General features: G+C 41.9%; 1 protein-coding gene and 1 non-coding gene across 9 annotated transcripts in view; both read right to left on the bottom strand.

The window, feature by feature from the left end:
• Fhl1 (four and a half LIM domains 1) overlaps positions 1 to 20,084 on the bottom strand; it is a 59,737-nt gene extending 39,653 nt beyond the window's left edge. For 2 of the 8 annotated variants that reach the window (XM_052171809.1, XM_052171810.1), the window contains exon 1: positions 19,947 to 20,077. The gene's annotated coding sequence lies outside the window, so the exon portion shown is untranslated. Of the gene's footprint in view, positions 1 to 19,686; positions 19,841 to 19,929 lie in introns of those variants that run through there. The other 6 variants (XM_052171807.1, XM_052171804.1, XM_052171803.1 and 3 more) reach the window with 6 other exon arrangements.
• On the bottom strand, positions 2,993 to 3,098 carry LOC127675871 (U6 spliceosomal RNA). The gene has a single exon (XR_007975558.1). It is a non-coding gene; the product is annotated as a U6 spliceosomal RNA (small nuclear RNA).
• Positions 20,085 to 25,916: the final 5,832 nt, after the last annotated feature.

Raw genomic sequence — 25,916 nt, 5'->3', positions numbered from 1 at the left:
TTTTCTACCTTATATCACTTGTAAAGGGAACCTGGTAAAATGACAGCCTCCCAAGCAGGTCTCTGTTTAGGTTTTGTTTATTTGAGAAAGGATCTCACCATGTGATCCATTCTAGCTTCAAATTGAGGACCCCCTGCTTCCACCTCCCCCACTGTTGACATCACAGGTATGTGTCACCACAATTGGCTGCCAACTGTTTTGTTCCCACACCCAGAACAGGCTGTCAGGGACAAACATAAACTAAGCTTGCAACCAGGCTTGGAATCCCTCCTGTACCTCCACAACCACTTCCAGGCTGGTTATCCAACAGGCAGTGACTACAGATTGAAGTTTGTGTGTGGGCTAGACAGGAGCTGGTGTAGTTCATTTTACATTCTAACAGATTATCTGTTTATGAAATCTTAATGATGACTTTCTTAGATAAGGACGACTATTCTAAAGTCCAAATGGACAAACTGTTGACTAAAAAGGACAGAGTTCTTCAACCTGGTCTCATATGGGGCTAACAACCAGGGAGCCATTGTGGTCTGACCTAGGTCCTCTGCACTGATGCTATCTATGGTTGTGGAGGTTGGTGTTCTTGTGGGACTCCCAACAGTGGGAGCAGGGGCTGTCTCTGACTCTTTTACATACTTGAGGGATCCTTTCCTCCTCCTGGGCTGCCTTGTCCAGCAGTGATAGGAAAGAAAGTGCCTAGTCTTATTGCAACTTGATACACCATGTTTGGTTGATATCCATGGGAAGTCTGCCCTTTTCTGAAGAGAAACAAAGAAAGAGTGGATATGAGGGAGAGGGGAGGTGGGGGAGGAATGAGGGGAAGGAGAGAGGGGTAACGGAGAACTGAGGTTGAGATGTAAAAAAAAGAAATACACACACACACACACACATATATAAGAGATCAAAGTATTTCAGAAATTAAAAAATAAATAATAACACAAAACAGGACTTTTTGTTGTTGGCCACATCAATCTATGTCAGTGGGAAAGAGAATTATTTAGAAGCACCCTCAAAGGACTAGCTTTTGCTCCCCTTCCTACCTACACAGAGGGAAATATTCTCTAATACTACAGCATCATTGCTACTGATTTCATGTTACATTTTGTTCATGCTAGAGGACTTTAAATGTTTCATGATGGCAAACACAAAACCCTTCTTTCCTATCTCTAGGCAGGTTGCATGGCATACAGATACAGAAGTCTCATCCCCCACCCACAGACACGCCTATGGAACTCACTGCTCACAGAGGGTGCCACACCCTTTCATGCAGCTGTGAAAGGACACACAGTATGTGTTACAGCTGGTTTACATACAAGCTGCCAGAATCACTCAGGGTGGGGCAAAACACTGGCCCCACCTTACATTAGCTGCCCAACCTCCCATTCCTGAACTTCTTAACAGTAACCAACCCACAAAAGCAAAAAATCAAATGCACATAGCTGTTACTGGCAGAATATTAGATACACAAACACTACTTCTTACAAGCAGACAGTTAAAATGTTATCAACGTGGATAACTATTTACACTTCCACAGATACTTGATACCAAACATATCCATCAGACTCAACCAACTTTAATTCAAAATTCATTTCTTCACACTCTAGCTTCCATATCCTATTACATCTTCCCCTTCCAGAACTGATTATTCCTGAAGATAGATGCAATTGTTACTGGGTTCTACTCAGAAGGAATTTGGCTCTCCACTTGAAAAGTCAGGTAGCTTCCCTCCTAAGATCTTGGCCCTACAAATGCCTTCTCTGCCGGCTCACCTATACACTTCTTGCTGGGTAGGAAGAGGCTACTAGTTCGAGGATGTTGAAGACTTTTAGTAGTAGACCACAATACTGGCTACCCATTTCAGAAGTCCTTGCATCAGTATCTAATGTTCTCTGACACCCTCCAGATGGGCAGAAGAGAGCAAGGCTCAGGTGAAGAGTCAAAGCTCACACACTGAGGGAGCTATTTTCTTTTCCATAATATATTTTCCTCATCAGTGACCAGGAGAAAATTTACAATGGGATTTGAACTGCATCTGCGTTTTCATTTCACTTTCTTCTCTGTACTAGTGTGTTCCACTTAACATCATTTGGGTCGCATTGCCTGGGTGCACTTTTCAGTATGTAGAATCTAACTGTGGCTTTGATCAGACATAATGTATAATATTGTGTCAACAATATTGTGCAAAATAAATAAATAAATAAAACCAGAAGGACAGCCAAACACTGGGTAAATGTGATAATACCAAAGTAATCTAAAGTAAGATTGGACTATTTTAGGGTATACTTACAAATTTTTATATTTTCAAATAAATCATGCTAATCTTATCCTATTCTGACAAATTAGTAGGTCAGATTAAAACTGCCATGTTTAAAACACTGGGGTTTAACAAAAGTATGGTGGCCATAGACACTGATGAGTCTATCGTTACTTTCAGCCAAGCTTAAAGGATCTCCAAGTTGCCAATCAATTTAGTGAATTATGTGAAAAAATAAAATAAAATGCAGACACAACGGCTGTTGAAATGAATTTAAATGATCAGTTGAATCAATCAAAATGGATGATCTCCATGGATTCACTGTTTCCTTTCACATGCTTTGGATATGAGTGTCATGGCAACCATCCCTTAATCATGTTCTTCAGGATTTCTCTTCCACCTAAGAAATCAAAGAGGAGTAAACCCAAGTATCCCCTTAATTAGCAAAGCAACTTTTAATGTATGTTTCAGTCATATAAATGTACCACAGCTCAAGTTTTATCATTTAAAGAAGATTAGGCATATAGTATATCTGATAATATGCTCTTATACTCTAAAAAATAAAAATAACAATTACATACAACTTTCTACTTTTATGTATTTATCCACACCTTTAATCCAGCCCTTGAGAGGCAGAGGCAGACAGATCTCTATGAGTTTGAAGCTGGTCTGCAGAGCTAGTTCCAGGACAGCCAGGGCTACACAAAGAGATCCTGTCTAGAAACCCTGACCTCCCCCACAAAAAATGTGAAACACTTCATAAATTTGCATATTACCTTTGTGTATGGCCATGCTAATCTCTTCTGTATCGTCCCAATTTTACTATACATGTCGTTTCATTGAGCATTTGTTTTAGTTTTGGGGTGTGAGGAGATGTGCTCACTTGTGAGAATACACATGAAAGTCACTCAACTTTAATCTTTGAGATAGAGACAGACTCTCACTGAACTCAGAGCTCACTGGTTGGCTAGACTGGCTCGGCAGCAATTCCAGGGATCCTCCTGTCTCCATTCTCCCTAGCACTGGGATGACAGACTTGTAGCCTGTCCTAGATTTTTTTACATGGGGTCTAGGGATCCAAACTTGGATCAAGATCCTAGTGTGGCAAGCACTTTATCCACTGAACTATGTCCTCAATCCTTCTACATTTGTTTAAGTACTCTTCACAATTTTTTTTTTGTTTTTTTGTTTTTGTTTTAGTTTTTCGAGACAGGGTTTCTCTGTGTAGCCCTGGCTGTCCTGGAACTCACCCTGTAGACCAGGCTGGCCTGGAACTCAGAAATCCACCTGCCTCTGCCTCCCAAGTGCTGGGATTAAAGGCATGTGCCATCACCACCCGGCTACTCTTCACAATTTAATGATAACTATATCAGCATTATACAGTTTTGGGGAATCAGTCTCTTCTTTGAAGGCATCTGCTATATGTGCTACATATTTTAAACTGCAATCAGCCCATATTTTTCTATGTGTTTTTTTCTATTTGATTTCATTTAAAAACTAAAAAGTGCACAGATTTCCCAAAGTTGGAGCAATGAGCAAGTTTTAAGTTTTCATTGGAAAGTAAGTGTGAACCTGTTTTAACAGGTTTTCAGTGCAGTTTAGAGATGTTTTCAGTGCAGTTTAGAGATGTGTCTTTCCTCTAAACCAGCAAAATGTGGAGGAATGGAAAGAACCCTGTCACCACTCCGGATTCCAAGATTAAAGATGGAGAAGCTCTTTCCACACCCATGGCTTCAGACAAGTTTCAGGGACCTCTGGCCAAAAGAGAAAATAAGAAAATATATTTGTCCACTTTTATTGCAATGTTAAAATATGAATAATATTTACAAATTCCATGAGCCATTAAAATAGAAGATAGAAAACTAGACCTATTAGGCACTGGCAAAAGAATGCACACAAAGGCACGAGTTGAATCCAGCAAGAGAAATGAAGTGACAAATATTTGCTAAAGTCAAAAGGTAAAACCTTGACATTTTTGTCCTCTGCCCTAATGTTCGATGATATTTTTGTTGTGTTTTAAAAATAAGAAGATAGATGTTCTTTCAATGACCATTACAGTGGCTCCCAAATAAAACAAATGATAAAATAAAATTTCACTTAATTGACTGAGAGAGGCTTGAATTAGTCATTGCCAAGTTTACAACTTTCCCATAGCTCCAAGCATTCTTTCATTTAAAAAAAAAAACCAGCAGCATTTTTCCCACTCTGTCATGATGACTATGGGTAGCTTTTTGGGCATGTATAATTTCTATTTTTATATAACTCTCTGTAGACCACTCCCCAATTTAGAGCTAACTGAAAGCCGTGAAGGACAGAGGACCATATAGAGACCATGTGACAATTCTGAGAGCTGAACCAGAGCATTGGTCCTCCTGGATGCCCCACCACGACCACCACTAGACCCTTCCCATTCTTCACAAACAAATGTTTGCACCTTTTCTCCTTTACCATCTCCACAATCCAAGCTGTCTCTTAAGCAGACTGATTATATCATACAACTTGTAAATATTTTATGTTTGTCTCTCTGTTTTGCCTGCATGAGTGCCTCTGAACCACCTGTGTACCTGGTGAGATGATGACAAGAAATCAGAGCCCCTGGGACTGGAGTTCCAGGTGGCTGTGAGCCCTCAGGTATGTGGTAGGAATTCAAGCCAGGTTCTGCTTGATCACCTAGTGCTGGTAACTACTGAACAACTTCTCTAGCTCCTTATCAGACTTTTACATGTTGGGCAAAATATCTTCTTTTCGTAGCTGTCAGAATAATCTTTCCAATATATCTTTCCCAAACAGCTCACATGTTTTATACCCTTTCTCTAAAATAACCTTCCTCTGCCATAATCTAAGAGGCAAGGTCTTTACCATAAAGGACAATTTCTTTCCCTGGGACCCTGGCCCCCTTTGTGCAGCCACAGCTTTGGCTATGTCATCACTTCTAGAGTTCTACTCCAGTAAGGAAGCACAGGTATCACTCCCCTCTAAACCCAAACTGGCTACACTTGGGAAGCCAGAGCGGCTAGTGATATATGGGTACTGTCATGGTTTGAATGTGTCCTCTCTAAAATTCAGGCGGTGAAACTTAATGGTCAGTGTGACATTTATTACTAGGTAGACCTTTTAAGGGATCAGAGCACCAACGCTCCTCCCTCTTGGATGAAACTAAGCACCTTACACAAAAAGGTCGCACTGCAGTGCTGAGGCCTCTAGCCTTTCTGCCCTTCCCCTCACGTGGTGCCTTTGCCAGGGAGCACAGCTTCCCAGTGCTTTAAAGAGGCCATGACCTTCCCTTCCTCTTTCCTCTATTGGCTCTCCTGGCCTTTCTTGGTGCAAAAATGTGAATCTTTCCATATTCTCTGAAGTTCATTTTTAAACATAAACAACAAGGCAACATTAAGACACAGGTAAGTCCTGAGGTGGCTTAATGGTGGAGGATGAAACCTTGGTGAATAGATTCAGGACCCTTACAAAAGGGCCGACAGAGTTTACCTCTAGGTCTTCCATCAATCTCCATGTGACGAAAACATCACCCCTTCATTCCAGAGGCATCAAGGCACCGTGCTGTAAGCAGAAAGCAGTCTTCACGAGGCAATAAATCTGCTGCCAACTTCATTATGACAAGACATAAACTGCTCGTTTTAAGTCTCCCAGTCTTGGGTATTCTTTTACAGCAATACAGAACGATACAGCACATCCAACAAAGTTACCCATGATGAATCTTAGATGTAGACAAAGTTGAAAATCACTGTCCCAACTTCAGATAGCACATAGTAGTTGCATAGTAGTGGATATCAGATTACCCAATGTGGCCCCTTTCTCTAACACAGGTGGCAGAGCCACATCCCCAGCACTTCTGATTCAGCCAGCTTGGGTAGAGCTCATGAAGTTGAATTTCTAACAAGGTTCTAAGACCTAGAATCTAGGTGATGCTCTGTGCTCTGGGTCCAAGGATCCCACATGGAGAAGCACCAGTGTGTAGTATATAATCAGTATAATTATATGATATAAATATACATACCATATAACAAATAGTAATTAAAAACAAATAGTAACTATGTAGCTATAGATTCTTTGAAAAAAATTTGACAGGGTCTGTCAATGTAGCCTTGACTGTCCTGGAATTCATTATGTGGACCAGAGGTAGATCTACCAACCAACCTCTACCTCCCTAGTTCTGGGAGGAGAAAGCATGTGCTGTTGTACCCAGCCCCTTCCCTGAAATCTTAAACTACTGGTATTTCAGATTTAGGGTTTTTCTCCTAGATTCTGTAATATCTGTATAGATTATCACATAAGAATCCCTAATCTGAAATATGAGCTGTCCCAATACTGGAACATTTAAGGATATTTTAGCCATGGGTACCATCTCATTTAGACAAAAGAGAATGTAGCATCCTCTGAAATATCCACACTTGGCTTAGACAACGCAGTAGATTATCTTTTTATAAAGTGAAGCCTCAGTGGAGGAATAATCTGCCCAGAAAATCAAATGATCCTCAGCGTAGCCTTCAAAATTCCTCACTCTCCCCATGCATGCCCTATACTGTCCCGCCCAGTTCAATACTCTTTCTACCACATCCTCGCAGTGTTGCTAATGGCATCTCCAATTATAGTGACCATTCCTTGCCTGGAGATTGACTTTACTGGTCTCCATAACACGTAGCCCACCTGTGTGTGTGTGTGTGTGTGTGTGTGTGTGTGTGCGTGTGTGTGTGTGTGTGTGTGTGTGTGTGTGTGATTAAGCACTGACTAAGGATTTCCTGGTTTCCCTTTCTGAAGTACTCGGCTCCTTCATATCCACATGTGTGCTGCCACTATCTGCTACAGGAACAGTGTCAAACACATAAAGAAAATGATTGTGGGTCTGAAACATTGCAGGGTTGATAACCAAATTTACAAGGTGACATGATTTCTGCTTTCAAGCTCCCTGTCAGAAAACCTCGCCTACCGTTTCATTCTAAAGAAACTACCACAGCAATAATATTCTGAATGCAAGAAAATTAGATAAAGTACAGTGTGATGATGGTTTTGGTCTGCTGGCCAATCTTTTTTGTCACGCAGGAGCCCTCCTTCTTTAAAAAATAATCCCCAAATAACCACACTAAGGATGAAGAGGAAATAAAGGGAAGGGGAAACTAGAGATGGCAAGAAGTAAGATAGTGGGACTAGAAGATGCCATCACATGCCTGCCTTGGAAGAAGTACTGTTAGTTTCCTTCCCAATTGTTTCAGGTAAAGCCAGCTTTCCACAGCCGCGGGTTGCACATACACTGATTCAACCAACTTTGCATGGAACAAGTTCAGGAAAGAATATTGGATGCATGTGGAGTATGTACAGTTTTCTCTTGTAATTATCCCAAATATTGTAGCAATGGGTACTGAGCATTTATATTACCTTACATATTGTTAAGAATATAGTTTAAAGCCAGGCGGTGGTGGCACACACCTTTAATCCCAGCACTTGGGAGGCAGAGGCAAGCAGATTTCTGAGTTTGAGGCCAGCCTGGTCTACAGAGTGTGTTCCAGGACAGCCAGGACTACACAGAGAAACCCTGTCTCAGAAAAAACAAATCCAAATAAAATAAAATAAAATAAAATAAAATAAAATAATATGGTTTAAAATTTACAGAAGGACACACATAGGTCATATGCACGCACACACATTCTAGGGGTAGGGGTTCCTGCTTTGTGCCATGCTTTGACAAATGTTGGGGTGGGTAATGTCTTTTCAGCACACTCTGAAGAACACTAAATGCATATACCTTTACTGTTAACTATTTAAGCATTGTTCAAGGAAGCTTCACAGGAATATCATAAACCCTTTCTTTAGTTTTACTGGTTCATTGTTCAGACTTTTGTATAAAGTAGCCCAGGAAAGACATTGTTTGAGTTCTCTAAATCCCAGCCTCTCACGACTCCCCAGCCTCCAGTGTGGCTCCAAGCTTGAAAGGAGTCGCAGTTTTATTGGATCCTGAAATGAAAAGTCGGAAACACTGTCCCAAAGATGTTCCAATTCCTGTTTGCTGACCACTCCATCTGAAGACATTTACGAAATGGCTTTTTTAAGAGACAGCAGAGGCAGAGCAGAAGAAGTAGCATGAGGAGACAGGAAAGACACATAAAGAGAGAACCAGGAAGGAAGACAGAGAGGGCAGCCACAGGGCAAAACAGGAGTGGCAGGGGAGTGGGCACAGAGCAGGGTCACAACTATCAATAGAATGGCAGCAAAACACTTCCTGACTTTTGAATTCTTCTGACAGTAAAAGAGAAAAGGGATGGATTGCAGCTGGCTACAATAGCCCCTAACTTCCCCAAAGAATTATTCACTTAATTCAATAATACAGATGAGTAACGAAAACTCAATATACTCAAAAGCCTGTTCTACACATAAGTGTATAGACAGGGTATGCAGTCTGTGTACAGAAAGCCCCAAATCTGTTGGAAGGTCCATGGGTTATTCCTATTAACTGATTGTGTGCGTCTATATGTGTGTACCTGAAGATACAAGTGTTACCACTTCACATCTCCATCAATGACATTATACGATTCCAACCCCGATTATCACTGAGCTAAAAAAAAAAAAAATCCTCAGACTGAACTTCTAGGTGCTCTGAATGTGTGCGAGCCCTAGAGACTAAGCTGTTTTCCGTCTTCCCCGGCCCTAGTGCTGGAATTGTGAGTATGCGCCCCTATACTCTAAAGAAACAATAGGTGTTGGTTATCCTAACTCCGAACTTCACGCTATATAGCAAGTATATCACCAACTAAACCATGTGTTTCCCTAGCCCCTTCTGTACCTTTTCTATTTAGATAGACAAGTACCTGCCATTTTGTTTCAATCGCCTTTAATATTCAGTATAAAATGCTCTATGGGTAATAGCTATTAAAGTTATTAGTTATTAACAATAGGCTGTACCATACACTGTAGATGGATAGTAGATCACACCATCTAGGTTTGCACAAGTATATTCTCATGTTCGTAAAAATTAAAAAAAATCTCCTGACAAGTTTATCAGAAAATACACCTACCATTTAGGAACATAACTATATATAAATAAACATCTTTGTTTTTTCATTTTTTGTTTCACCAATTAAGTTTGAGGCAAAATTTCAATAGTTTCATTTCCTGCATTTTTTGTTTGTTTCTGTTTGGCAGTGCTGGGATTTGTTAATCTGAAGTACGTGCTCTCCCACTGAGCTCCAGCCCCAGCCCACTTTTCCTGTCCTTGAGCATTGGACTTTTCAGGAGATCAATGGAAGAATGTGCACTTCGCTAGTTAACACAATTGCTTCACGCTTGGCTACAATTTGCCTTCAGCCCAAATATGTAATGAAACTATATGCTAAGTAGTTTACTGAGAGGTGACCAGAAAAATGTTTTAGAAAAGCCACACCCAGGATTCCTCTGTAATATTTTGCTTTAAATACAGAAAGACTGCATCTTGGATACAAATCCAGGTTTGGTTTGGTTTTATAGAGGATCTACAAACTTACAAAGCTAGTTTGGAAAGGGGTTCTTACACAAAAGCATATCATCAGTAGGTGCTAGGGCAATAAGAGAATGTTGGGCGTGGGAGAAAATACATACCATAACTACAACAGTAGTTTCATGGGTATATATGTTTGTCACAACTAATCAAGTTAGAGCTCTTAAATGGCTATCATTTGCCATACAGGAATGACACGCCATACGGCAGGCATTTAAGACGTCCAGCTGCTTTATCTGCACATCCAGGTATAAACTTGCGCCACCTGCTTTTAATGTGTGGGCTTGGTTTCTTGTCTCCCTTTCTAGATTTGGTTTTGTTGACACTGTGTATCCCAATCTGGCCTCAAGTCTATGAGCCTCCTGCCCCAACACACCCATTATAGTTTCTTTCCTTAGTGCGATGTATTTGCTACATTCCTTCTCAGTTCTTCCTCTCTGAGTCTGAATCTCTTGTGGCATAGAAAGGACTTGGTCTAGCATCTGAAAGTTTTCTCAACAGGGTTCTTGTTCGTGCTCTCTCTCTCTCTCTCTCTCTGTGTGTGTGTGTGTGTATGTGTGTATATATATATATATATATATATATATATATATATATATATATATATAACATTATTGACAGTTTGTTCATTAAAAATCATCAACTTTATAATTTAGGTTCCCCTCCCTATTTTGCTCCCTCCTCTTCTTCTCCCCCCTTTCTCCAGGTTTGCCAGAAATCTGGAGAGAAATTCACTTCAGCAAGCCCTCCTCAGCCACGTGAATGTGGTTGTACTTACAGGCAGATGCCAGCTATCAGCTCCACAAACAGGAACAGTGCAGAGAACCAGTGAACTTAGTTCACTGACAAGCCAACCCTTAAAGTCTTCCTAACACATTGTACATCTCACAGTGAACAGGAGCCGACAGCCTCAACCATACTCTAAAGGTGAGGCAAATGGCAACTCTTAAGCACAGTTAGCTTTATCCTTCTTCATCGAAGTAATTCTTTCAACAAAATGTCTGTATTCCCGGCTACCATTTTTTAAGAAAAACTACATTGAAAACCATGTGGCTCCAAGTAGGTTATGCTCAACTTCCTGACAACAGAGAAGTTGAGGCAAAAGAACTGTGGAAACTGCCAAGGCCAGCCTGTGCTTCACAGTGAGACGCTGTCTTTAAAAAAAAAAAAACATAAAAATACAACCTCATGGATTTTACAAATTCCTTTTATTAGAATATCTTGGGAACATTTGTATCTTAGAATATATATGCCATATTTTACGTGGGCAAATAAAACATAACTTGACAAGCAGTGAAGAGATGATTTATTTTGATTGCTGCCCTTTTATTTAGGTTGCACTGCATTTTTAAAAAGTCCTCATGACTCTCCCATCTGTATATTTTATATCTATCCTAGTTTAAAAGACAGTATGTCTCAATAGTTTAAATTGGAAGGAAAACCCCTCTCAGATGACCGACTCACTGTACTTTCAAAACCTACAAGCTGCTGAGCGCTGGCCGGTGATGTGCCACGTTCACTACCAGGCACAGGGATAAGCCAGAGCAAAGGCTACTGAAAAACACACCCCTAGTCAAAGGGACACTTTTCTCCTTTGTTTCACGCAGTCCTCAGCAGTAAGTATCCACATGCATCTTTGCACACCCTTTATAGCTGGTACCCTAGCTACAAAGAAAAGTTACCTTGCATGCCCACATTGACATATATATGTATCTCTCTTTTGTCAGTTTACACTGCCACTGGGATTTCTATATTTGGTGACACTTCATCTTCTCATCTTACCACTACCCTGAAAATCATCCAGAGTGAAGAAACGGACCCAGCCCAGTCTATCTAGCATATGTACAACAGTGGCAAATAGGGATAAGAGAAAGGCGGAAGCAGAGGCTGGCAAATATGCCACAAGGATGATCCTGAGGAAAGGGAAGTGGGCACAGTGACATGTGCTCACAGATGACCCTGAGGGTAAAAAGACATGCAGTGGGCATACAGACCGAGCAGGCCCCACATAGCTACAGAAAAAAAGTCTTCCTTCAGGGGAAAGCAAGGACCCCTAAAGAATGTGTTTTTAACATTCTCTCTCTGTGTCTCTGTGTCTCTTTCTCCCTTCTCTGTGTGTCTCTGTATGTGTGTGTGTGTGTGAGGGGTGTATGTGCACATGAATTTGACTGTAGGTGCCCACAGATCCCAGAGTATCTATTTCTGAAGGGTATGAATCCCATGGAGCTGGAATTAGAGATGGTTATAAGTCAGCTGCCTGACATCAATACTGGGAATTGAACCCAGATCTGCTGGAAAAAAACTACAAGTGCTCTTAACTGCTAAACCATCTTTCCAGACCTAAGAACTTACTTATTTTTTATCAGATTAGTTTTTATTGCATATGTATGACTGTTTAACATGAATATATATATACTACATACTACATAAGTGCCTTGTGCCCGAGGAGGCCAGAAGAGGCATCTAATCCTCAGGGACTACAATTTCAGATAATTATGAGTGACCATATTGGTGCTTGGAACCGATCCCAGATCCTCTGCAAGAGCAGCAAATATTCTTATCCACTGAGCCCTCTTTCCAGTCCCACCCTCAGGAACTTTTGAGTGTCAGATTAAAATAAAGTGTGTACGTGTATCCGTCCATTAATGACTATAGTGCCAGAATCTACTATAACTTAATTTCCTACCTGGATCAAAAACAGTTATAAAATTTCAAATATCCCACAATTATAACAGATGTCTCATTTTATTAAACAAACAAACAACAAACAAACAAACACTTTTCATGAAGAAGCCTTAATTGTAGTCATCCAGGTTACCACATCCAAAGAGTCTTAAAGCTGCCTTTCATTTCTACACTTATTGGCACACTTGATATACCTGGGTCTATCCAGGCAGGCTATGCTGGTTGGTTACTGAACCTTTCAGGATGCACTTGGGTCCTCCTCCTAGACATTGGGAGTACAAGCACTTCCCCAGAGCTGGGATAAGCATGCTTACTGGAGGCTGAATTCAGGACCTTGAGTTTACAGAGCAAGCAAACCCTTTACCATAAAGCTATCTCACCTGCCCCAAAACCTGACCATATTGAGTGACAGGCCACGAAGAAGTTCAATTCAATTTAGGAAAAAAAAAAAAAAACAAGAACCTAAGCCATAATTTTGTCATTTACTGAGCCTCATTTTCCTCACCTGTAAAAGGAAGGGGGTGAACTTCTGAATTTGAGATCCTTACTAATCAGGCAGATGGAAGAGAAACCTGTGCAAGTCATTCTTACCTTCTTTATAGAGTGGACAGGAGCAGGCCAGACGACGTCCAACGCCCAGCTGCGTTCTTTGCCCCTCCACCTGCAATATGCTTGTGACTGCCTAGCTGTGCAGGAACTCAATCTTTTGAGAGCTTAGAAAACCCGAGAGTAGTTTTAAATTGGCAACTCTGTAATGAACTTGAGTCCACCATGAAAAACTGACTGGATTTTTAAGATTCATAAAACATTAGTTGTCACTAACTTCTAGATCAGCAGTTCTCAATCTCTGGATCACAAGTCCTATGAGGGTTGCAAACCAGATAATTTACATTGCAATAGCAAACTTATAGTTATGGTGGCAATGAAATAATTTCATGGCTGGGGTTCACCACAACACGAGGAACTGCACTAAAGGGTCACAGCATTAGGCAGGTTGAAAACCACTGGTTGAGATGGTAGATCATATATGCTTTTCATTTTCTTCTCAAGGCCTTTCTGTATAACAGAGAAGTACTAATCTTATCATTGAAAGATCTAAGTTACAGAAAGGATTCTGCATTCTTACAAGTTTTACCAGATCTCCCATCTATCTGAACTTAGTGGGGTGAGTCTGGGGAATGTAAGTCCATAGCAGTGCAGTAGGCTAGCATGCACAAGGCCCGTTTCCATACCCCACACAGCAAAGACTAAACTGAATCACAATCAGGGAGGTAGGGGCCAAACCAGGCAGTATCACCATGCATGCCTGCACGCAGTGGGTGATTAGCACTTGTCTGATTGCTGTGGTCAGAATCAGGCCATTATTATCATAATCACAATCTATGGCTGACAGTCCTATATAGAAATCAAAACATGCATTTTATCTAAATAACAGCTCTGTTTTTCCCCAGCACCCTCGCCCTGGAAAATTGTGGTTAAAATTCCTTTCCAACTTAAAAGTAAATTAAGTGAAACTCGAGGACCCTTTTCTGCCCTCTCTCCCTCCTCCCCTTGCCTCTCTTCTCTTCTTTCTCGGTCTCTGTCTCTGTCTGTCTCTCTGTCTCTCTCACACACACATTCTCTGTTTGTTTGTCTGTCTGTCTGTCTCACACACATATACACATACACACACTGCTTTCCAGACAAAATGTGATTGTTATTGGGCTGGTTCTTTCAAATCTCTCCTCTTTTTGTGCTCTAAAACAAATCACATCAAAAGTTAAGATAAATATTTGGCTCTCAAAACAAAAATATCCCAAAATGGAAAACACAAGTATGAATCTAATATTTATTACACAAACAACTCCCATAGCAAGTATGAGTGTTCAAACTGTATAAGAAGAGAAAACTGGATGCTGTCATTAGGGAGTCCTGTAAGGCACTTATAAAGAAGGGAACATATCTGGCTGGATGCCAGTGTAGATAATGCCCAGGTTTGTGCTTATCTTCCTTAAAATTTCAGGTAAGTAAAGAGAATAAAGTTCTCCAAACTAAACACTGCAGCTCCTTTGGAGAAGAAACAAAAATTCGCATTGAATTCAACTCCCATCAGTTGAAGAGAGAACAGATATTCACCTCCTTATTCTTAACACCAGTACAGCAAAATCCATAGGCAATACAGGACCAAGCGACTCCCTCCCTCCCTCCGCCCCCCCTCTCTCCCCCAGGTACATCAATTTAACACTGGCCTTCCTGGCAGGGACAGTAGCTTGGCCATGGAGCCTCTCCTCAAATCCTAACTCTGTCTCTTATAAGCTGTTCAGTTTGCAAAAGTTTTTTCTCATTGTGCTTTGTGTTTTTATTCATTTCAAGACAAGGTTTTTTTTTATCTAGCTCTAACAAGGTAAGCCTGAAACTCTGCCTCATAAGTGCTGGAATTAAAGGGGCATAACTCCAGGCCTGCCCCCAAACTCAGACTAGGAAACATGCATGACTCTGTAGAACTAAGAGGATCAAACCGGATCGGCTGTGTCAACTCAACTAGCATACTTCCTGAAATGAGGTAGAAACAATTAAAGTTAGTTCCCTGCTCCCCATTTCCCTCTTCCCTTACTATTTACTCCAAGCCTGGCCAAATTTATCATCCCTGGCTTTAAATAATGTCAAGCAAGCTTAATGGAACTTAGAACATACAGCATTTTTTTTTATTTTTCCAACACCATACTCTATTTTTATTGTAAAGAATTTGCAAATAAGAAAGTCTACATAAACTAATGAAGTTGAATAGCATTTAAAAATTGTGTTAGTATTTTTGAATGATGTCCACCACAAAGGAGACCATCAATTTCAGAAGATTTTTGTCTTTATTTCCAAGGGCTAACGAGCAGTGAGACCCAAGGCAACTTATATTCCCTCTCTGAACCCAGTTCCTCTTTTACCAAAGAAGAGAAATATGTAATGTATGCAAGTACCTGGAACAGAGGGCCATGAACACAAGCTGTTATTCTAATGATTCAGTTTGGTGGGCAGGAACTAGCCACTTTGAAGTCTAATCAAATGACCTCAGCTAAGTACTCTACAGGGTCACATGGACGCACTGCTATTGTCCTTTCCTCTCCTGGAATTATGTGTTCCTGTGTTTGCAGAGGAAATTACATCAACATCAGCATTACTGAGACTTCAGGCTGGACACATCTATGCTGGGGTTGCTGCCCTGTGAGTTCTAGGATATTTAAGCAACATCCCTGGCCTCTAGTGACTAGATTCCAGGAAGTGCATCTGGCAGAAAAGAAAAAAAAAAGAAAAAAAATCTCCTGGGCATTGTCTGGTGACCCCTGTGTGGCAAATTCCCTGGGGATGAAAACTAGCACATTCCACAAATAGAAGGATCCTCCAAGATCTTTTGCAGGTACCCTGAAAAAGATCAAATGTTTATCAAGCTAGTATTAAATACTAGACCTCTTCTGGGCTCCGTCACCCATGACCAACTATAAATCAAAATTGATCAAAGGAAAATAATTTGGGGGCCTCAATTTGCCATTAGAAACTGTTTTAAATTTAAATCACAGGAAGGGAGGCTGGCTATCTACTTTTTGATACTCTATACAATAATGGAAAGATAAATTTAGCCACGCCTTTAATCCCAGCACTCAGAGGCAGAGGCAGGTGGATCTCTATGTGTTTAGGCCAGCTGATCTACACAGTGAACTTCAGGACAGCCACAGCTACATAGTGAGAACCTGTCTCAAGAAAAAAATAAGAAAAGTGAATTTAAACATCTATAAATCCTATAAATTGCATTTAATTTATAGAAAATATCTTCACACATTGCATATATATGTATCAATGGTCCATGTTGAACCCCATAAATATATACAATCATATTGACTAAATAAAAAGGAGAAAGATGGGTGGAATGGCAATAAGGAGGCAGAGGAAGGGAACTGAGAGTTGGAGATTGGTTGCAGAACCTGCCGATAGATAGCAAATGTCATAGATGATCAAGTCCTCCATATAAAATGACAGTATTCACATAGAACCTATACATATTTTCCCATGTCCCTTAAATCATCTCAAATTACTTTTATTCAAAATCATGTGACTGCTATGTAGTTTTCATACAACAAAGGAAAGTCTATAAATGCTTAATAAAGATGTCAACTTTGCAAATATTTTCAGTAAGATTGGTTGAATCGAATCTATTTGTATTATCCAAATGAAAAAGTATGCTCCAAACAAAGTCACCACAAAGAAATGATTTCACTGTTTACAGGACTGAAGAATGTTTAATGTAGTCACAGTCGCTATGTGGATATTTAAAAGAGTAGACCTCGTTTTATTATTTACAACAGATTAACTGTCTATACTCTACTTTTCTAAATCAAATCAGAAACACAGGAGCCATTTCTTACATACTCAGTATCTGGGTACAGATACAAGACCCCGCCCCCCCCCCATCACAGTGATTCTGTAAATGCTTCTTGGAGAAAGGAGTGGCCATATATTTTGCTTAATTACACACTGTCCTGGCAGAGGGATGGGGACAGAGAGGGGTGCAGAGGCATAAAGAGAAGGGGGCAGGGAGAGAGGGGAGGAGGGAAACTTTTTTTGCTCTGTTCAACAGGAGCTGAAAGAAAAAAAATCTCTTAAGAAAAAATAATTACAATATTCTCCCTTTTATCCCAAATCCAAACAACTGGGTAGTTCAGCTAACCAAAGGGTGGGGGGGGGGCAGACAAAAGTTAAGGAAAGCAGCCAAGGAGATAACGGCTAAAGTTCAAGCAAGCAGGACCATTTGTTCAACTCCCACAAGGTTATAAAAGCCAGGGCTGCTGGCACCAGGGGGTGAGAGTAAAAGGAGGGGTGAGGGGAAGAGGAGAACCAGGAGGAAGAGATTAGGAATCCAGCAAAGCCTCAGGAGATTAGCTGCCGGGCCTTCAACAAATTATTTGTTTTTAATGGCTAAACTTAGGGATATAGCCCCATGATAAAGGCGCCTGTGCCACACGTGAGGCCCAGGGTTCCAGCTCCGAAACTACAGCAAATGAATAAATATATCTTCAAATTGAAGGTGCAAAAGTTCAATTTACAAGTTTCTTTTAAAATAGATAATGAGTGAAATCTCTAAGGTTTAGAACAGTTACTTCATCTTACTCTTAGTTCCTGAAAGTTCATCTTCTTTTCCCTCCCACCTACAACAAGTTCTCAAAAGAGCCAAGTAAAAGACTTCCTTTGCTCCTTTTGTTTAGAGAGAAACTTAAGGCCCATTTTCCCACCAACATACTGCTCCTTTTCACCACCTTCAGCATTCTTAGTCCTCAGAGAAAAAAATACCAGGCTAAAATTATATTGTGAAAATATGCTCTGTCTCACTATTGCACTGGGGCAGAACACACATCACAGAAATGTAGAATAGTATACAACATCATAAGCAAATGCATTTTTGTTAATCCAGTAGACCCACTTAAGTACTGCTAGTTTTAACATTTGCAACAAAGTATCTTATTCAGGTGATCTATTCATTTACTCTATATTAAATCATCTCCAAAGAACTCATATAAGACATATTTTACCAATATGCATATTCCACTTTTTAAAATTTCAGCCGCCAATCTAGACTTGCTTTAAAAATGTTTTCCTTCTCCAAAAAGATTAAATATTGGAATGGGAGCCTAGAATTTCAAAATGCTATGTATGGTTACAGATTCTATACAGTAGTAGTAGACTGCACACTTACTTACTATGTGGTGGTTTGTACAAATCAGGGCCTAGCTAAGAAAGTTCATGTTACATAGAGATTCTATTTGCCCTTAAAAATGTTAAATACATGTTTTTAAAGACTGAAGGTAGACTAGATTGGAACCTTATGTAACTGAAACAGGGGAGCATTATATTCTTAGCACATTTAAGGCCCATAGCTTTTAAATGCATATTCTTCTTAAGCAAATATGGGTATGCATTTCCAAAGACAAAATTACCAAGCCCAATCCCTTTTCAAGTGTGTGGACTGGGGAGTGGCCTGTTCCTGGGGGTGGACAAGGATGGGAACTCCTTACCCAATTTCATGTGGCTCATAATTTAAACTTGTGCTATTCTGTAAACATTCTCATTTCCAAGGAACATTATATTTATATTTAAATGGCCTTAATCAAGATAACAAAAATATTCCCAGTATTCTATAAACTCGCAATACATTTGATAACATGGAGAATTACAAGCAATTACAAAATGATAGCTCCAATTAGGAAAACTGGATCTATTCCAAATTCAAATCAAAAGAGGCTCAGATAGTCCCAGTGGCATAATTTAAATGAAGAGAACAGAGGATTTCCAGCAAAGACATGTGTTCCACTCTTGCTGTGTTTCTACCACAGTACTCTTGCCCTTCAGGATATTCAAAAACCAAATCTGAAATCACATTCATACATTTTCTTGTCTCCTGTTCCCAATGTGCTACCCTAGTTGTGTGTGTGTATGTGTGTGTGTGTGTGTGTGTGGGGGGGGGTGATCGTTGTAATTAGAATGAACCTAAGAAAAGTGAAAGGCCCAAATGCAGAAAATACTCATTTGTTGTTTCTCTTAGCCTTTCTCATTCAAATCTCTACCCAGTTGTGGACGACTAAGCAATGGGAACTTCAGAAGCAGAAACCTCTTCCCAGAAGCCCAGGACAGCATCTAATAGGAATTTTAAGCTTTCTGAAATTCAAAGTTCACACCCAGCAGTCTCCCTAAACCACTTTGCTAAGGCTCAACCTAAGTGCTAGAACCTTCCACTTGCCTCCATGCTGAAGCTGAAATCCAGTCCTCTCTCCCCACCCCCATTCCCCATATCACTGCCATTCCCCTCTGAGAGCAGAACCAGGACCAGCCTTCTCCCTCCCTCACCATTCTCCTCGCACTCCCGTCCTCCCACTGCTCCCCCTCCCCAGCAGCTCCCTCAACATCTCCAGGAACCCAGGCAGGTTCCACCTTCTTCCCCTGCCCAACAGGCGCCATCCTTAATGTAAAAACCAATGAAGCCCCCCCACCCATCGTCATCATCATCATCATCCCCTGCTCTTCTCAACTCCTGCTAGCTATCCTTTAAAAAGAAAAAGATTAAAAAAAAAAAAAACCTAAAGGTGTCCCCACCTCGCCCAACCCCCACTGCCCGCCATCCTGGGTGAGAAAACCAAAAGCCCCCTCTTTATACTCCCACCCTCCATCCTTGCAGAGGAAACACCCAAAGCCGCCCCCCTGCATCCCAGCCCCCAGGGGAGCGAAAGCCCTGGGAGGAGGCTTAGGCACGCACCCTAAGGGATCTTGGAGCCCCAGGTTCCGCAGTCCCCAACGTGGGCGAGGTAGCAGAGGCCGGAGGCCGCAGGTACCCAAGCCCAGCAGGTCGGCACAGCCCCGGAGTGGCGGCCGCGGAGCACAAGCTGCGGCTCCCCAGGGACGCCAGAGGCGTGAGTGCACACACACACACACACACACGCACGCGCGCGCGCTCACTCACACACACACACACTCACACACGGAGGGAAAGCGGGCTTACTGTCTGGGGATGCTCACCCACGCAGCTGTCTAGGCGGCACCGGTGGCCGCTGCCAGCTCTGAGACCAAAGCGCAGCGGCGACAGCGGCAGCAGAGGACTGAGCCCCCTCGGCCGGGCGGTGGATGTAGGGCGCGGGAGGGGCTCACGGGGAGGGGCGCGCGAGGGTGGGAGGGAGGGAGGAGGGAGCACGCGCGGGGGCGGGAGCGGGGGCGGGCCCAGCCCACTCGGGGCGGGGCGGGGCAGGGCGGAGCGCGCGTCCGCCTGGGCTCTGCCCGTGGCGCGAGGGGCTGCGGTGCGGGGGAAATCGCGCTCGCGCGCGGGAGCCCAGTCGGGCAAGCGCGGGAAGGGGGCGCGGCTGCGTGGGCCCCGCCTCGGGAGAGGCCAAGCTGCCCGCTATGGGCGCGCGATGCGCGGGAGGTGGCCGCGAGCCCGCGGTGGCGCGGCTTCCTGGAGCAGCCCCTGCAAGCGTCCGAAGGGCATGCGGAGGGCGGGCCAGGGGCGCCCACCGCCCCCTCCCTCGCGGGCTCAGGCCCTCGCTGGCTGCCGGGGAGTCACGAGTCACTGCAGGCAGCCGCGGCCAGAGCCCTGGAGGTGGGAGTAACAAAGAGAGGCAGCCAAGGTGGCCTCTCGCCTCCCCAGGGGCCTCGCTGACCTGCACAACCGAGTACAGCCTGCAATTGCAGATCTCTTGGTTCCCACCACACTGAGAGACCCACCGACGACCTCTCCCCTTAATAACAGGCTGGACAGACCAAAAAGAGCCTTTATTCAGAGGCCTTTCCATCATTCCTAAAGCCCTCACAACAGAGCTTCACATAGTGACTCCTTCGTTCTTCCACTAGATCAGTTCAGTGAGCCCTCAGCATGTGCCCAGTATTGTGCCAAATGCTGTAGATACAGCGCAGTTGTGCGCACACTCTGCTTTATTGGTGGAGGAAGACAGATTATGAACAAGTGAGAAAATAATCACAGTTGGATAAACTGCAGGATAAAAGGGGGCATAAATAATGCGAGAAAGAAGGTGGCATTTAATCTAAGCCCTGCATGGTAGGAAAGCAGTGGGTATAAAGAGCCAAGGGAGAACTTTCCAGACAGAAGGAGCAAAGGCATGGAAGCCAGGAGAATCCCACCATATTAATGGAGGGAAGTAGCCGGACTTGGTAGAAGAGGGTTGAAGGAATTGCAGGTGAATAGAGAAACCTGCTTTATTTATTTTTTTTTTAGGGGGACTTGAAAAGGAAGGGATCAGGAGGAATGAGTAGGGTCAAGGAAACCTTTAAAAGGTGGGGATAGTCAGTCCTTGGAATGTCTGGTGAGTCAGGAGAGAGGTTCATAAAAGGAATCCAAAGTCTCAATTAAAAAAAAAAAAAAAGAAGGCCAGATAGGAGAGGAGAGAATCAGTCCTTTATGCAGAAGCAGATGTTGCTGAGAGGCGGAGCCGCTGTGTATTTAAACCAAGCAAACGGTCTCAACACTGCTGTTCAAAAGGCTTCAAAATCCAGACCCAAGAGCTATTTGCAAAATTTCTTTCTCTGCCTTGCTACCTAGAGCCTAGGTCTCTTTTCTCTTTCTGAGCCCTTAGGCTCACTGAGGTCTGTATTTCTGGATTAGCAAAAAAGTCTCCCCACACATTTCTTAGGAAAAGAGACTGATCTGCCCCAGGCCATCATGGGAAGGCCTGGAACAATTAGCACCACTTCAAGCAGCTCCCCTGCACACCAGCTCTGAGCTCAACCAGAAAGAAATAGCCAAGAGCACTCAACGAGAAAGCTCTGGGTGGCTCTGGACAGAGCGCCTGTTACTGGAGATTTCAGATCAAAGCCTGGGCTCTGGCAGTCCTAACAAGGTCGGCTCCACCACCTGTCTCTGCAATTAAAGACTCAAGTGATAGTAAAAAGTGAAGAAAGGAAGATTTACTCTACGGAACCACATTGAGAAGAAGAGCAAATAAAGGTCTAGGGACCCCCAAGTCCATCTAACATGAGGATTAGGAAGGGATAGAAAGCCAGAAGTATGTGTAGCTGAGTGGTGTTGGTCAAGTTGTGTGTGATCTGGGACCTGACACACCACTAGACTCCAGTCTGTCCCACAAGGCACTCTGACTGTGTGAAATCTCTCCTTGGAAAGCAGGTTCCTCCTTCGACCTTTCTCTTTAACCAGCAGGAGATTCCTGGAACGATTGTGATTATTTCATTAATCAACTAGACGAAGGGAAGGGCACAAGTATCTTTAGAATCTGACAGGAAATTACAGACCCTTTCTTAAGGAACCTTCCATTGCCCAATTGGTATAAATTGTCCTTTTCTTTCCTTTCTCCTCTTTTTTTTTAAATTTTTTTTATTTTATTTTTTATTTTTTTTCCTTTCTCCTCTTTAACCTTCCTTCTTTCCTCCTTCAACCCCCACCAGCCCTCATCTTAGGCTCCTCATCTTCCTGCTTGCTTCTTCTCAACTTCCCTACCAGGAAGTCTAAGGCACCTGAGGTGAGCTGGGCCCCACCTCTGCCATCACCCTAGCTAAAGCTGCAGGCAAGACCAACCCTGCTCTCCCTTTAACCCTTCACTTTCTTGGATCGGAATTCTACTTCTGGAGGTCACAGAAACACATCGTTTCATTTAAAACATATATAGAACTGTGGTAATATTGCTGAATAAGTAGAAGGAAAGAAGTTGTTCAAGTGGTGAGTTTGTTTTAGGACATTTTTGTAATCATCTAATGTGAGGATTCTCTCTCTCTCTCTCTCTCTCTCTCACACACACACACACACACACACACACACACACTCACACACACAAGGGTAAATTCAGATAGCCTAATCTCAGATCTGAGTATGCTTGGATTTTTGTTGAGTAATGTAATAGACATCGGGAAAGGAATACTATTATGAGCAAGAAGGTAGATACATGTCATTAGAGTAACAAAAGGTAGATGTTATTATGCTGAGGTCATTATACAATGTTCACACTCTAAATTCCTAACTACAGTCCTAAGCCTGTCTCCCCAAGGGTGCTCACCTGAAGGTCAGGTCCAGTCACTAAAAGAAGTCTCTAATTCAAGGATCAGGATCCTGGGTAAACTACAGCCACAGGATAGGTCAAGGTGGTGTCTCTCCAGATGTGCACAGTAGAGCCTTGCTGTTGCTCTTTGTCTATATACTGTCCAGTGGGTGTCATGGGGGGCCTAGGAGTGTGTCTGATTATCTTGAGTGATGTCACTGAGTTCTGGTTCTCAGGAGCAACCTTGGATGTAGTGAGGATCCCGACTAAGCTAATTTTACGTGTCTAAAAGGCATTTCTTACTATGCTCATTGCAGATATTCAATTTCAGTAGAACATCGAGTCCTCTTAGAAGGAAATATGGAGCATTTAACACACAAAGCAATCAATCCTTTGCCTTCTCTTCACAAAGTATTGTTAGAGAGAGGGCTATAAAGATATCTCAGTGTTAGAGTACCCTCCTAGCATAAGCCCTGCATTGTGAGGAAGAGAGAGAAAGAGGGAGAAAGAGGGTTACGAGAATTAGCACAGTTTATATTCACCATCTGATGCAGTCTTATATTAGAAATTATGTTTCCCACCTGAGAGAGGAGTAGACTGAGGCAAAGAAACTATGGAATCAGGATTTAAAAATAAAATAGGGAGCTTTTGAGCCCACAATCCAAACCATAACTCCAAAACAACAAAAGAAGAGTGCTCATCGCTTTTCCTACTGAAATCCTATTTGGTTACTTACTTCAGGTAGGTGATTTGTTTTCTTAAAGTGCCCAAGCATCCAGATCCCCTCCCCCAAGAGACCTTCAGACCTAAAACACTTGGTCTATTTGAGGTTCATCAAGCCCCATGGTAATGATGGAGAACAATATGGCCTCAGTAAGTACATCTACCTACCACTCCAGCCAACCATCCGTTCCTGTGTCGAGCTGCATTGGCCTGGATGGAGACTGTACATTTCCCTCACCATGTTTTTGTCACTGAAGTTCATCCTGCCTAGAGGCATTTGTGTGAAATCTTCACCACCTCTACATTTCAGGAGTAGCTCGGCCTCTAGAGATCCAGAGTTGAACTACTCTGTGTCAATCTCCATCCCAACCTATTTCTCTTCCCTTTCCTGTCTCTGATGTTGCTATGTCACCCCCAGCATTCAAAGTAAAAAAAAAAAAAAATCCATTTCTTTTGATTCCTCATCCAGTAGATTACAATGTCTGGTCAAATTCTTCTTCTGAAATAGTGAAGCCTCACTTCCTCTTCCAAGCTGTCCCTGAGAATCCCAGACAGAATCCATCCCCATAACACATGGATCATGCCATTTAGCATAACAGGTAATGCAGCCATACCAAGTAAGTTCGTGTGTCTATTTCTTCCGTGGAATGAGAGGCACTGTAATATGTCTGTCTCTTCTGCTTATATCTTCCTTCAGTTTTTTGGAACCTGAAAGTTCTTTTAAAGGTATTTCTTAGGGGCAGTGAGAAAGAGGGAGGGATGAAGGGAGGGAGAGAGGGAGGGAGGGAGGGAGGGAGGGAGGGAGGGAGGGAGAGAGGAGAGAGAGAGAAATAGTACAATAAACTGACACGCATCAAACATTTTCTTTAAAATAATATTTGTTTCTTTTGTTTACTCTCCCTCTATTCGTTCCCTCCACACTACACATAGACACTGGGCTATTTAAAATGAAATGCAAAATACCATTCCACAAAAAAAAAATAGTCCAGTATGCATTAGTAAAAGATAAAAGACTCACACAATATCATCACACCTAAGAGGAATTAACTAAAAAAAAAAAAAATCCCTTGCCATCAACAAATAGTTAGGTTTCAGAATTCCCTAGATGTCTCACAAATGTTTTTTATACAGTTTATTTCTTCTAAAACATGATATTTTAAAAGGACCATTTAATTACACTTATTCCATTTTAAGCTAATCTTTCCTTGATGAGTAAATGGATAGGTGTGTGGACAAATAAATTCTCATTAGCATCATCTCTCCTTTCTTCAGCAGTCTGAATTGTACCTATTTTACAAAGAACCTGCTGAAACTCTTCTGTGGCAACTCAGTCCAAAGTATTCTCTCCCCTTCTCCACAGATGATAACATAAGTTCTCATCAAGACCTCTTGCCTCTATTGCGCTAATCTTATGTCACATTGTAAAGACAGTTTATCTCCCCTATAAAGTCTTCAGCTCCTAAAAAGTAAGTGATTAATTTTACTCATCACCGTACAGTACTTGACCCCAAGAACAAGGCTTGCTAATCAGGAACAACCACATAACCTATTTCTAAACTAAATAGAATAATCAAAATTATCGTCAATAGATAGTAGAACAACTTTTACAGACATAGGTTCAGGCGTGAGTGTGGCCTCCTGCTGGTTATGTGGTCCAGGAAAATATATAAACCCAAGTGTCTTTAAACATTTTTGCTGGTATGCTTCCTACAATAAATTTGTCAGCCTGAATAACCTTCCCTATATAGTATAAGTTTGATATATAGAAATCTTCAGTTCTCAAATATCAACAAACAACAATGTATTTTTTATCTATCGTAAATATTTATGTTCTATACTAATGTGGATACATCACATTATAGTGGCTATCCAGTTGAATCTAAATACCATCACTATTTACTAAATACTATATGCTAAGTATATATACTAAATACTATACCCAGCATCAGGCACTTAAATACAGGTCATCAACTTCTTTTGCAGTTGAATATTTTATATTGTTCTCTGTATTGCTTCCTTAAATTCATATCTCCATTCTCTTCTACAATAGAGGGTTGACCTAATATAACACATTTTATGCATATGAACCCAGATTTGATCATCTGACATAGACTTTTTAGTAGGGTGCCTATATTAATGCTTTTTCTTGCTACCATAAATTATTCAGTCAAGTTTCCTATATTAGGAGAAATCACAGCAGTCAGCACACCTTTGGGTGCAGTGGAGACTTGCCCTGGGAAAACCACTTTCAGGTTTATGCTATCTTCCC

The sequence above is a fragment of the Apodemus sylvaticus genome, chromosome X, assembly GCF_947179515.1.
Source record: "Apodemus sylvaticus chromosome X, mApoSyl1.1, whole genome shotgun sequence".
Classification (NCBI taxonomy): domain Eukaryota; kingdom Metazoa; phylum Chordata; class Mammalia; order Rodentia; family Muridae; genus Apodemus; species Apodemus sylvaticus.
This window is presented reverse-complemented; position numbering and strand designations above follow the sequence as displayed.